Raw genomic sequence first — 11,421 nt, 5'->3', positions numbered from 1 at the left:
TCCTGCAGCTGCTTGGAAGCTCTTTCCCAGCTCTCCCCTTCTCGCTCTCTCCTCACCTTCCCATCTCTGATAAATGTCACCTGTGCAGTGAGGCCCTTCCTGGGGCTCCTTTCGAAAATGGCAACCCTGCCTCACCTGTGCTCTCTAAACCCTGACCCTGCTTGACCTTTCTAGCATCTTCACCACGCAGCCTCCTCCATTTTCTACTCCTACAGCATATGTATTGTTCATTTTGCTCTGTGGAATACTTGCTCCTAAGAAACAGGATTGATTTTTGTCTTTCTTTCTAGCTGTATCCCCAGAGGTTCTCAACAGCAGGCTACTTTGCCTCCCAGGGGATTTTTGGCAATCTCTGGAGACATTTTTGGTTGTCAGAATGGGTGGGGGTGGCCAGCCGTGGTGGCTCATGCCTGTAATCCCAGCACTTTGGGATCCTTGGGTAGATCACGAGATCAGGAGATCGAGACCACCTTGGCCAACATGGGAAAACCCCACCTCTACTAAAAATATAAAAATTAGCTGGGCGTGGTGGCACATGCCTGTAATCCCAGCTACTCAGGAGGCTGAGGCAGGAGGTTCACTTGAACCCGGGAGGCGCAGGTTGCAGTGAGCCAGTATCGCGCCACTGCACTCCGGCCTGGGTGACAGAGTGAGACTCTGTCTCAAAAAAAAAAAAAAAAAAAAGAATGGGTGAGGGACTGGGGTGCTACTGGCATCTCATGGATAGAGACCAGCACTGTTACAGAGCATCCTACACTGCCCAGGACAGCCTCCCCTGCACCAAACAGAAGAACAAGGCAGCCCCAAATGCCAATAATACTCCAGTCATATCTCCATTACTTAGAACAGCAGCCAGCACATGCATAGCAGGTGCTCAATAAACGCTCATTATGGAAGACTGAGGAGCTGCTATCATCATTGTTGTCATTGTTATTATTTAAGAACAGATGTGGTCGAGAATCATCCTTAAGGATGGTCCCTTGGGTGCTCATGGCCAATAGGTCATACTGTTGACTTAAAACATCTTTCTTTTGGTCCAGGCTCTGCCCCCTGGAGCATCCAGAAAAGGCAGCAAACTGCTCATTGCTGGGGCTTCACCAGCCAGGACCAGTCCATATCATCAAGCCCCCTGGGCGCCCAGGTGATGCCAGCCTTCTCCTCCCCAGAAGGAGCCTGGCCATGGGCTGCCGTGAGCAGGGACTCTCAGTTCTCACCCCTCCGTCCCCCCTTCCGCTTGCTCCCACACTGGAAAACTCAGGACCTTGTGCCCAACTGAGAAAGGAATCACTTCCACAGGCCTTTTCAGGGTGATCCCAGCCGAGCTCTGCTCTCCCCAGGCCACTCTCAGCCTAGGAGACTCTTGGGTCTGAGTGAATTATGCCATTTTTGCTTCTTTCAAGAAAGGGCAAGGGGAGTGACAGGGGAATTTTCAGGGAGGCACAGCCAGGCAGGGGATACTCTGTCATTTTGCTGACCTAACAAATTATCATTGACAATTTTAAACAGCCAGCGTGACCAGGCCAGCCTCTCCTAATGCAGAGGGCACCACCCATAGAACACACGAAACCCCACGTGGAGTGTTCTGAGCGGCGGGTAGAGCAGCATGAAAAGAAAGGATGCTTTTGCATCAGGGACTATTTCACCTCTCGAACAGGCTGCCGGAGCCCAACCCAGCCACAGGCCTGGCACCCACCCTGTATTCACACCGAGAATTCCCACTTGATATTCACAACTTTCTCTGCCTGAGGCCGACCCCTTCCCCCTCGCCCCAAGCCTCTCCTTCTCCCTGGGGCCTTCTTGAGCTTAGAGCTAGGCCTGTCTCTGCAGAACTGTGAGGCTGGCAAAGTACAATCTTCTCTCTCCTACACTCCCCAAGCTTCTCTTTCCCTCCTCTCTGTTCTGCCTGCTCTTTCTCTCCTCTCCAAGGTCCTGAAAGCTTCTAAACAAGTCATTGATGCTAAGGATTAGTAACTAAGACTATGAACCACAGGAATAAGTCTCTAACGGTGGGATATTAAGCATCAGATGGCTAGGTTTGGGGGAACAGGATGATATTTGGTGGGCAGGGGTTGTCCTGGTGCCCCTGAAGTCTCAAGTAGCTAGTCTCAATTCTGCCAGGGAGTAGGACTGACCCAAAACTCAGAATAAGATGACAGAGCAGGCACGTGACAAGTGTCAATGAGCCAGAAGGCTGTGTGGGGTGGGCCCAGGGCACCAATGGCTTGGGGCAGAAGCTGGGGACAGAAGTGCCAGCTCCCTGCAGAGGCAGAGCTTGCTGGAGACTGGGTTACATCCTCCATCCTCACTTTTTGGGAATCCAAGCTCAATCTCTGAGCTACCCTGGTACTAAAATTCACACCACTTCCCCCACCTCTAAGGATGGCATGAGGGATCCTAGCTACACAGCCACTTCCCTCAAGTCCAATGCCAGAGAGTCAGGCTGGGGGCTAGAGAAAGCAGAGGCCACAACACCAGCCCTGAACCACCTCCAGTAAAATGGACACTGTCATTCGTGACCTTACTTGATTCTCAAAACACCCTGCCAGACCCATCTTACAGATGAGGAAGCTGAGCCTCCAAGCAGTCTGTAAGTTGGCCAATGTCACACAGTCAGGGACCTAGCAGGGTTTGGAGCTCACGTTTTCCACAACAACCTAAGGCCAGTCTCTTCCAAACAAGCGTGAACAATTCAGCCAGTCTTCCCCTGCACCAAGTCACAGAGCCCCAGCTGACAAGCCTGAGAATGGCTGAGCTCCCTCAAGCCTGCTGTTGGCTTGTGGGGCCTGGGGTGCAGCCAGCCAGGATGCTGGGGTTCTCACATCACCAACAGCCTCAGCTGCAGCAGGGCCACCTCCCTATCTTCCGCTGAACTGGACTACCCAGCCCCTCAGCACATCCACTGCCTTCCACATGACAAGAGGGAGGAGGTTTGGGGGTGGGGAGGTCTCAGGCACAAGCACAGATTTCACCCTGTTAGGCACCCTGGGGACCTGGCCCTGAGATGAGGTGTCCCCCAGCTACCTCCAGGGGCTGCGTTAGCAGAGAAGTGAGGCAAAGCTAGGGCTTCTCAGGCAGGCAGGAGACTTCGGCATGAGGGGCTGGCTACAGGGTCTGCAAAGAGGTGCCACCAACCTGCCACTGAGATGCCTGTGGTCCTGAGATACTCTGAAACCAGGACATCAGAGCCAATCGAGGTCCCACACCCACACCCAGGCAATCCTGGCTGTTAATGGATCAAGACTTGAGGTTTGTGGAAATGAGGGGAATGGGTGTGAGGTGGCCGGGAGGGGAAGCCCCATCTTGTGTTCCCCAGGATGGATGTGGAGCAGAAGCCAGCCTCGGTGACAGCTTGTATGTGACATCTGCCAAACTGAGACAGCTCCCACTTGGGGATCCTGTCCTGGGTCCTGCTCTAACCCAGTCACTGATAATCCAGTGCGAAGTGGGTGAATCCTTCCTTTCTGGGAACAAGGGCTTCCTCAACCACCGATGTGCCTGGCAGGTACCGGAGGCAGCCCTGGGGCAGCCCTGGAGAAGCTCGTCAGAATATGAGCTTCTTTCCTCCCCAGCCAGGCTCCCGGAATTATTTCTCAAATCATTTTCGGTCCTAGGAAGTGATAATTTGATTTCACTTTAACATTTTTAACAAGCTGCACCTTCATCAACTGCCAAATTAGGATGAGAGCAGAGATCGGGTAATCACAATGAGAGGCTTTGGAGTGACTGGGGAAATCCAAATTTGGCGTGTGCCTGGGGGGTTGACACCTCACGCCCAGCAGCTGCGGTGGAGTCCCCATAGCACCACCCTGATCACCCCCGCGAGTCCATCTCTGCTCAGTGGCTCCTGGCAGGGACACCTCTTCCTATCAACCCTCCTCACAGGCAGGAGAAGGAAGCCCCGGGTCCCACAAGCTGGACAAATGAGGCCACCCTGCAGGCTGTGATAAGCGGGGAGTTGGACCCACATAGGCCGACAGCCCAGCTCAACAGGTGGTGGTGGGCTTATCCCTTCCTGCATTATCCAGATAATTCTGCCAGCCCCATTCAAGTCCGTCGTGGAAAAGTCTGCCCTCAGCTTTGGCGTGGGTAAACTGCCTGGAAGCGACTGCAAAGAGGGGGCGTCATTATCTCCCCCGACACATCCTTGGGACAGACAGATGGACAGATAGACACACGCACACGCGCATACACACGCCCGCGCTCCCCACCACACTGTCCCAGGGTGCGCGATCGCTGGGGCTCTCGGGCCTCTGCCCCTGGCTGGGCCGTCATGGGGGTGCAGCCCGGCGCCGCGGCCCAGCACCGGTGGGAGACCGTCCCCCAGGGACCCCCGAGGATGGAAGAGGTGGTCTCTCCGGGTCTTCCCGGCTCTTACCTCGCTGGAGCGGCCGCAACCCCCGACCCAGGTCCAATGTCCCTCGCCGGCTGGGCGCGAGGGGCGGGAGGCACCTCGCTAGGCTGCCCGGGACGCCCGCCCCGTCCAGTCAGCCGGAACCGCTCGGCGCCAGTGACCGTGGCAGCCGCCGCCGCAGCTCGCGCCCCGGACCCCGAGAGGGAGGGGCGGGCAGGGGGCGGGGCCGAGGGCGGGGCCTCCCCACCTCGGCGCTGCCAGCTGCGGGCGGGGTTTGGGACCGGTCAGATGCGGTCTCCCAGCCTGGGAGGTGAGCACTTCTGGGGTGAGCACCCTCGTGGGGGTGACAGGTGAAGAGTTGGGGGCTGGCGTGGGAGAGGAGAGGCTTTCAGAGTTCGCATAGGGCTGGGAGGCCCTGCCTGGGGTCAGACTCACCTTCAAATTCCAGCAGCTGGGGCTGCAGCCTCTGCTGTTGCTGCTGCTTTTAAATAAGGATGATGATGATGATGACGACGATGATAGAACAACAATGCCAGCTAGTATTTATTGAGCACTTACTAGTGTAAGCGTTCAATGAGCTTCACGTGTATTAAGTCATTTAATTCTCACACAAATCCCACTTTACAGATGAGAAGACTGAGGCACAGGGCGCTTAAGTGAGGAGTCTGAGGACACACAGCTGGAAAATGGCAGAGCCAGGATTGCAGCTCAGGCCTGTCTAGGTGCAGAATCTGAGGCTTTAAAGCCCCACTATGCTTTTGCACTGTGTGGCCTTAAGCAAAGTGTTTGTCCCTCTTAACTGTAAAATGGAAATATATGTCCAATAAATGGTGGCAACTAACATTAAAACATTTCTTCCTTTCTTAGGTTCTATGTCTCCTTTAGTCTCTGGGTCCTGGACACCCAGTAGGTGCTCAATAGATGTTTGTTAATCTATGACTAATTTGAAAGTGGCAGCTGGAGCCAGTGTGGTCAGCCAGGTTGGAAGGGGGACCCAAGGGCTAACTCTTCCTGGCCTGCATAGCCACACATCTTTATTGCTTTGAAATGACAGCCTGACTGATATCTTTGTCCGGCACACTGGTGCAGATGCTCACAGACCAGCAGCTTTCCCTCAAAGGCCTGTAAAATCCCTGCAGACCAAGAGGGGGTCAGAGATGTGGCATGTGGAAATATTTGGGGGCAAAGTTGGTTGCTAAATAATGAGACATCAGCAGTGAACATATTAGTTTAAAACTGTAGGGCAGAAACCCTCATAGAAGCGTCTATGTTGCTGAGGTCTCCTGACATGGGAGGACTTTGTCACATGTGAATGGGGCCAGGTAGAGTGGGGACAACTGAAGGTTTTTGGAAAGGATACACCACGTGTCTATTCACAGCATTTTAGGCCTATGCAGCTTTCTGCTTTTTCTCCCTTTTCCCACCTACCCCAAGAGTGTTCTTCTCTATCCCCCAGAATACCCTGATGGAAATCCAAGAATGGATTTCTTCTTCATCTCTGGTCCCAGGAGCCTCTTGCACAGCTCTCACCAGTATGACAATGATGAATTTACTGTCAATCTCCCTAACTATGCTGGGAGCCCCTTAAAAGAAGAAAGTCTGATGCACAGTAGGCACATAGTATTTGCTGAATGAATGACTGGAAGTTGGACACATCTCCCCAAGACTAAAGCTGTCAAGGAGAAAACCACCAAAGAAAACCTCAGAGGGAGCTGGATCAATGAAATGAAAAGACGAAAACGGGCAAAGCACCCAGGAGATGTGCCTTTTGCAAAGTCTGCAGGTCATTTTCCCAGCAAAGCCCAGAGAGCCCGGCCTGAGATCCATGCCCTGTGGGTCACCTCTGGGGCCGTCACCATGTCCTCCAGCCATTGAAGAGTAAGTGTATGGAGTGGGGGTGAGCAGACTGCCTGGTGTTGGGTGTGAGGAAAGGGGTGGGTGGAAGAGGGAATGTCCTCCCTTGTGGGCTAATTGAACAATCCCAGAATGTCCACTTGCCCCCTAGATAGGCCCCCTTTTTGATCTGTGTGACCCTATTCTCTGGATCATCTTGCAATGCTTATGGAGAAATAACAGATCAATTGGTTGCAGAAAACACCCTTTAAAAGGGAAGCTAGTGGCCGGGTGCGGTGGCTCACACCTGTGATCCCAGCACTTAGGGAGGCCGAGGCAGGCAGATCACAAGGTCGGGAGATCAAGACCACCCTGGCTAACATGGTGAAACCCCGTCTCTACTAAAAAACACACACAAAAAATTAGCCAGGCAAGGTGGCAGGCACCTGTAGTCCCAGCTACTCGGGAGGCTGAGGCAGGAGAATGGCGTGAACCTGGGAGGCAGAGCTTGCAGTGAGCTGAGATTGCGTCACTGCACTCCAGCCTGGGCGACAGAGCAAGACTCCATCTCAAAAAAAAAAAAAGGGGGGTGGGGGGAAGATAGTGTCCAAGGGTGCTCACAGCCTCCTCCCCAGTCATTCTGCCCAAGGCAAGTGGGGAAGTCCCCAAAACATGGGTAGTTGAAAACCAGCAATTTGGATCTGATGGAATGAGGTCTTCAACCTGGCTCTTCCCCTAACTAGCTGTGTGACCTTGGACAAGTTACTTAACCTTTCTGAGCTTTGGTTCACTTCTCCATAACCAAAGCTGGCTTCATGGTTCTCAAAGCCTTGCTCTTAGGAAGGCTCTGTGCCTGGTTTGATGATCTGATTTTGCCATCTCAAAATTCTTAATCAGTTTTCAGCAAGGGGCTATATGTTAATTGTTGCACCAGAGCCCACAAAATTATGTCTCTGGTGCTGGTGATAACGCCAACCTCACTGGTTTGCGAAAGTGAGATCATGTTTGCACAAGGGTCTGACACATTGGGAGCTCTCAGCCAAAGTTAGTTTCCCTTCCTCTGATCTGGCCGTAAATGATAAATAGAAATTCACCAGGTAGACAGAGGGTTGGGAAGGGAGTTTCAGGCAAAGGGGTCATCCTAGGGAAAGGCCTGAGAATATCAGATTACATTCAGGGAAAGGCAAATGGTCTGAGGTAGGGTGGGCATGGGAAATGGAGGGAGACAAAACTGAAGAGACAATTGGGGCCAGAGTGGGAGAGGCCTCCCAGTTCTTGTAAGGAGCTTGGCCCTCAGGTCTGTGATCAGGAAGCCCGAGAGTGAAGGTGGGTGAGCAACACCAACGTCTGTGTTCCACGATTGGGCCATGGACAGGTTCAGATAATGAGACAGGCAGCGGGTGACGTGGGCGGGAGCACTGCTCGGAGGCTGCCAACACGGCGCGTTTGAAAGGCTCACTGTAGACATAATGGGAAAATGCTGTAGGTGTAAAAGCCAACAGCTGTGCTTGGGGATTTGGGGACTCCAGGCCTGATGAATAATGGAGCAGCCCTTCCTCCCTGGGTCTCTTTTTCTATCCTTTTAATAATTCATGGATTCCCCATTGGTTGGGGAGTTTCATAAAACCTCAGCTCTCTCTCTGAATCCTGGGCCAGTCTGAACAAATCTGATGGCTTCACTCATTAGATCTTAATGAGAAACACACATCCATGTGCACATTCTTTGCAGCATGTGCCTGTGTAGATGACAAGGAAGAGGCCCAGTTATGTCTGGGAGGAGGAAATGTCTTCCAGCCAGGCAGCCTCCTTCTGGTCCCTTGGGGGTGGAGGTGGTGACATGTGTCACTTCCAGGTGGAAGCTTTTGGAGTCACTGAGTGCTTTGCCGTGCTCATCTCTCTGCCTTTGGGATTGTGGAGACAGGTGTCAAGATGGCACTCTGTCACTCTGAACTCCCACGTGATGACAAGGAGTAGAGATTCCTTACTGACCTCTGGCAGCCACACAGCATGAGCTGTGTATATCTTCTAGTACACACGAACTGGTTTATTTAAGCAAACAGGTTTTGCTCCTACTGTATAGCAGAGATGGAATTCCAAACTCCAGATCTAAGTGGTCATCAACACTGATGTGGGACGGTCAATACCAGACTGATCAATACCAGACCGATCAAGGCACCTTCAATCATGTTGGGGATGGAGGAGACCAGAGCTTCTCAGCAGATCCAGGTCAAGTTTGAAATGAGCAGTATCTGAAAATGTGCAGTGTGCGTACGTGTGTATGCCAGGAGGTCGAAGGAGAGGGAAGAGGGCCCCATGAAGTTGGGAGGGGGTTTAGGCAGAAAAACCTCGTCAAGGCCAGAGCAAGAAGAATTGAGCTCACTGTGGAGCTGCCCCTATAAAGGGTTGGCTAATAATAATAATATTAATCCCCACTACAGCTAATATCAATAACATGCCATGTACTCTGCTAAGTGCTTACCATGTGTTAAGACATTTAATTTGCACAACAGCCCTCTGAGCTAGGATAATTGCTAGCCCCTATTTCCAGATAAGGCTATGGAGGATTAAAGAGGTAATTTGCCCTATATATGGCCAAATTCTAGTGCTCAAAGGAGAATGGCATATTGAGGCTCCATCCACATCAGCATCACCCATGCCGTGAGTGGGCACAACAGCTGGAATCTTTAGGCCAGCTGTCAGGGCTTAAGCATGCAAAAGTTGGTCTCAGCAGGGGACCCAGGGAGCTGTGTCAGAGCCATGTAGCCTGGACGCCTGAGCAAACAGAGAAAGCGGAGGTGACAGTCGCTGGCAAGGAGGCCCAAGGAATACTGTGCTTCAGGAAGCAAGAGGCTGATTGTCCATTCTGCTTCACGCAGGAGGCTGGGCCACCAAATGGCACTTCCAGTCCGAGCTGGTTGGTGGGGACCTAGAAGGTGGGGCTGTGCTTTTTGGGTGTGTTAAGCCTCCAGATGAGATTGTTCACTCACGTGCTCCTCCTTGCTCATGGACTCAGTCCTGTGTTTCCCTCTTTTTCTCCTGGACTTGACTTTGCGTGTAGGGGTGGGGGTGGAGTCTGCAGGGACATTGGCCCTACCTCTCCCTTCCCCCCTCGCTCAGCCCTCGCCACATCCCTCCTTTTTCCACCACCTCTCAGTTCAGTCTGAGCTGTTCCCCACAGCCCCTCCCAGCTAGCGTCCCTCTCCTCTCCACAGCCCACTAAGGGCCTTATCAGGGCTCAAATGTGGCTTCCTAAGAACCACATCTCTTCCTCATTGAGAGTGTGCCGTCTCCTGTTCCGGATGCATCCGAGTGTGAAGCCTGGGAGAGTTCACACAGCCATCCGCGTCCCTGCCGGATCACCGAGCAGCCGCTCGGATTCCCACTGGCTGTTCTCCCAGCTGCCCCTCCGGCTCCCCTAAGACCAGCTGTTCGTCCTCTGCTCTCATCATTTTTCCCCTTAGTAACTGGATGATTGCTTATAAAACAGTTCCAAGGGCAGGGCGCCCATCAGCAAAATGAAGACTCTTCTCCATTTTGACTGCTAAGAAAGTTACAGGGTGGTAAAGGAAACGACACCCAATAAAAGCCCCAGATGGAGCAGAATACATCAGGAACAGGGAGGAAGAAACCTTGGCGGGGAAGGTCTGAAGGCGGCTCAGAAAGCTACGCTTAAATGGGTCAGCACCTGGACAGCTCCCTGCAGGGCTAAGGCACCAGGTGGTTGGGGGAGAATCTTTGTTAAGAGGCGATTACAGCCTTGTAAGACCCAGACTTTTCCTTGCTCTTTACTGGACCCCATAAAATTCCAGTGACTCGTGCCCATGGGCCTCAGGGAGATAAAATCTCATCTGATCCGTTCATCTGTGCGGATGTCAGCACGGATTCACGTAGGCTATGGTGTTACACACGAGCGGCTCCTTAGACGCTCATCCCGTGAGAAGTGTGGCTGCTGTGGCCGCCAGCTCAGCAGGTTTCTGGATGGTTCCAAGGGAAGGGAGGTCAAATAGCTGCCGCCTTCCGCAGGGCACACTGCACAGGACAGACCTCAGTGGCATGGTGTGGGGAAGGCCCCCAAAACAAAGCCAAGGGCCCTGGAAGGTAGGGACGGGGATAGGAGTGAGGAGAAAGGGAAGCCAGGAAATGAGAGCATTTCCATGTGTTTCAGAACAAAGAAAGCAGGACCAGGCTCATGCCACCTCCCTAATTTCCTGGCTCCTGGTATGACAGAAAATAACATCTTAAATAGCCATTTCCTAGCTTTGACGTTAATGGGGGAAAAAAAAAAGCTTTGAAAGAGTGGTTTTCTAGGCAGGCAGCATCTGGGAAGGAAGCAGTGTATGTCACCGAGGTGCCAGTCAGTAGGGATGGGGGCCAGAAGTGTCCCCTCCAGCCATGACAGTGACTTCCAACCAAAGGTCTCCATAAGGGACCCACCAGCTGCCATCCCAGGCTGGTGGTCAGTGATTAAGGCTTCAGTCAGTGATTAAGTCTTGAGAAAAGGGCGATTCTATGGGTACTTTCTGTGGGGCTATCTGCAGTTTGGACCAAAAGCATTGCAATTGTTCCTTTCCCTCTTCTAGGAATCTAAATATCAATATTCATCTTCATTTTATTTTATGATGGAGACGAATAGGAGACTCTCTAAATATCTACCATTAGGGAATTAATTAGCTTAAGTATCTTGTACCCACAGGATGGAATATTATGCAGCCACTAAAAGTTAAGTTTCAATTACAATTGATATGCCTTGGCTGTGTCCCCACCCAAATCCCATCTTGAATTGTGGCTCCCATAATTCCCACGTGTTTTGGGAGGGACCCAGTGGGAGATAATTGAATTATGGGGGCGGTTCCCCCATACTGTTCTCATGGTAGTCAGTAAGTCTCACGAGACCTGATGGTTTTATAAGGGGAAACCCCTTTTGCTTGGCTCTTATTCTGTCTTGCCTGGTGCTGCCATGTAAGAGGTGGCTTTCACCTTCTGCCATGATTATGAGGCCTCCCCAGCCACGTGGAACTGTGAGTCCATTAAACCTCTTTTTCTTTATAAATTTATAAATTACCCAGTCTCAAGTATGTCTTTATCAGCAGCGTGAAAACGGACTAATACACAATTTATTTTATTTATTTATTTTTTTATATTTTCGAGACGGAGTCTCGCTCTGTCACCCAGGCTGGAGTGCAGTGGCGTGATCTCGGCTCACTGCAAGCTCCGCCTGGGTGACAGAGCGAGACTCC

The sequence above is a fragment of the Hylobates moloch genome, unplaced genomic scaffold, assembly GCF_009828535.3.
Source record: "Hylobates moloch isolate HMO894 unplaced genomic scaffold, HMol_V3 SCAFFOLD_15, whole genome shotgun sequence".
Classification (NCBI taxonomy): domain Eukaryota; kingdom Metazoa; phylum Chordata; class Mammalia; order Primates; family Hylobatidae; genus Hylobates; species Hylobates moloch.
Note: the sequence above shows the minus strand (reverse complement) of the source record.